Source organism: Coturnix japonica, chromosome 20, assembly GCF_054131305.1.
Source record: "Coturnix japonica strain WE chromosome 20, WE-NBRP24, whole genome shotgun sequence".
Taxonomy (NCBI): domain Eukaryota; kingdom Metazoa; phylum Chordata; class Aves; order Galliformes; family Phasianidae; genus Coturnix; species Coturnix japonica.
Window position 1 is genome coordinate 382644 of NC_140682.1, and position 3496 is coordinate 386139.

Sequence of the window (3496 nt, forward strand, 5' to 3'; positions counted from 1 at the left end):
CAGAATTTACTGCCGCTACGTCTCAACTCAGAATCTACTGCGGTAACGTCTCAACTCAGAATCTACTACGGCTAAGTCTCAACTCAGAATATACTGCGGCTACGACTCAACTCAGAATCTACTGCACCTACGTCTTAACTCGAAATCTACTGCGGCTACGACTCAACTCAGAATCTACTGCGGCTACGACTCAACTCAGAATCTACTGCGGCTAAGACTGAACTCAGAATCTACTGCGGCGACGACTCAAATCAAAATCTACTGCGGCTACGACTCAACTTAGAATCTACTGCACCTACGACTTAACTCGGAATCTACTGCAGCTACGACTCAACTCGGAGTCTACTGCACCTAACTCTTAACTCGGAAACTACTGCGGCTACGTCTCAACTCGGACTCAACTGCGGCTACGACTCAACTCAGAATCTACTGCGGCTACGAATCAACTCAGAATCTACTGCGGCTACGACTCAACTCGGTATCTACTGCGGCTACGACTCAAGTCAGAATCTACTGCGGCTACAACTCAACTCGGAATCTACTGCGGCTACGTCTCAACTCGGAATCTACTGCGGCTACGACTCAACTCAGAGTCTACTGCACCTACGTCTTAAATCGGAATCTACTGCGGCTACGTCTCAACTCAGAATCTACTGCGGCTACGACTCAACTCAGAATCTACTGCGGCTACGACTCATCTCGGAATCTACTGCGCCTCCGTCTTAACTCGGAATCTACTGCGGCTACAACTCAACTCGGAATCTACTGCGGCTACGACTCAACTCGGAATCTACTGCGGCTACGACTCAAATCAGAATCTACTGCACCTACGACTCAACTCGGAATCTACTGCGGCTACGTCTCAACTCGGAATCTACTGCGGCTACGACTTAACTTGGAATCTACTGCGGCTACGACTCAACTCGGAGTCTACTGCGGTAACGTCTCAACTCAGAATCAACTGCGGCTACGACTCAACTCGGAGTCTACTGCACCTATCTCTTAATTCGGAATCTACTGCGGCTACGACTCAACTCAGAATCTACTGCGGCTACGACTCAACTCAGAATCTGCTGCGGCTACGACTCAACACGGAATCTACTGCGGCTGCGATTCAACTCAGAATCTACTGTGGCTACGACTCAAGTCAGAATCTACTGCGGCTACGTCTCAACTCAGAATCTACTGCGGCTACGACTCAACTCAGAATCTACTGCGGCTACGACTCAACTCAAAATCTACTGCGGCTACAACTCAACTCGGAATCTACTGAGGCTACGACTCAACTCAGAATCTCCTGCGGCTACGTCTCAACTCAGAACCTACTGCGGCAACGACTCAACTCAGAATCTACTCCGGCTACGTCTTAACACGGAATCTACTGCGGCTACGACTGAACTCGGAATCTACTTCGGCTATGACTCAACTCAGAATCTACTGCACCTAAGACTCAACTCGGAATCTACTGCGGCTATGACTCAACTCGGAATCTACTGCGGTTATGACTTAACTTGGAATCTACTGCGGCTACGACTCAACGCGGAGTCTACTGCACCTACGTCTTAATTCGGAATCTACTGCGGCTATGACTCAACTCGGAGTCTACTGCACCTACGTCTTAATTCGGAATCTACTGCGGCTACGACTCAACTCAGAATCTACTGCGGCTACGACTCAACTCAGAATCTACTGCGGCTACGACTCAACACTGAATCTACTGCGGCTACGACTCAACTCAGAATCTACTGTGGCTACGACTCAACTCAGAATCTACTGCGGCTACGTCTCAACTCAGAATCTACTGCGGCTACGTCTCAACTCGGAATCTACTGTGGCTACGACTCAACTCCGAATCTACTGCGGCTACGACTCAACTCAGAATCTACTGCGGCTACGACTCAACTCAGAATCTACTGCGGCTACGACTCAACTCGGAATCTACAGCGGCTACGACTCAACTCGGAATCTACTGCGGCTATGACTCAACTCAGAATCTACTGCGGCTACGACTCAACTCGGAATCTACTGCAACTACGACTCAACTCAGAATCTACTGCGGCTACGACTCAACTCGGAATCTACTGCGGCTACGACTCAACTCGGAATCTACTGTGGCTACGACTCAACTCGGAGTCTACTGCACCTACGTCTTCACTCGGAATCTACTGCAACTACGACACAACTCAGAATCTACTGCGGCTACGATTCAACTCAGAATCTCCTGCGGCTACGACTCAACTCGGAATCTACTGCGGCTACGACTCAACTCAGAATCTACTGCGGCTACGATTCAACTCAGAATGTACTGCGGCTACGACTCAACTCGGAATCTACTGCGGCTACGACTCAACTCGGAATCTATTGCGCCTACTTCTCAACTCAGAATCTACTGCGGCTACGTCTCAACTCAGAATCTACTGCGGCTACGACTCAACTCGGAATCTACTGCTTTTACGTCTTAACTCGGAATCTACTGTGGCTACGACTCAAGTCAGAATTTACTGCCGCTACGTCTCAACTCAGAATCTACTGCGGTAACGTCTCAACTCAGAATCTACTGCGGCTACGACTCAACTCAGAATCTACTGCACCTACGTCTTAACTCGAAATCTACTGCGGCTACGACTCAACTCAGAATCTACTGCGGCTAAGACTGAACTCAGAATCTACTGCGGCGACGACTCAACTCAAAATCTACTGCGGCTACGACTCAACTTAGAATCTACTGCACCTACGACTTAACTCGGAATCTACTGCGGCTACGACTCAACTCGGAGTCTACTGCACCTAACTCTTAACTCGGAAACTACTGCGGCTACGTCTCAACTCGGACTCAACTGCGGCTACGACTCAACTCAGAATCTACTGCGGCTACAAATCAACTCAGAATCTACTGCGGCTACGACTCAACTCGGTATCTACTGCGGCTACGACTCAACTCAGAATCTACTGCGGATACAACTCAACTCGGAATCTACTGCGGCTACGTCTCAACTCGGAATCTACTGCGGCTACGACTCAACTCAGAGTCTACTGCACCTACGTCTTAAATCGGAATCTACTGCAACTACGACTCAACTCAGAATCTACTGCGGCTACGATTCAACTCAGAATCTACTGCGGCTACGACTCAACTCGGAATCTACTGCGGCTACGACTCAACTCGGAATCTACTGCGGCTACGACTCAACTCAGAATCTACTGCGGCTACGATTCAACTCTGAATCTACTGCGGCTACGACTCAACTCGGAATCTACTGCGGCTACGACTCAACTCGGAATCTACTGCGCCTACTTCTCAACTCAGAATCTACTGCGGCTACGTCTCAACTCAGAATCTACTGCGGCTACAACTCAACTCGGAATCTACTGCGGCTACGTCTTAACTCGGAATCTACTGCGGCTACGTCTCTACGCAGAATCTATTGTGGCTAGAACTCAACACGGAATCTACTGCGGCTACGACTCAACTCGGAATCTACTGCATTTACGTCTA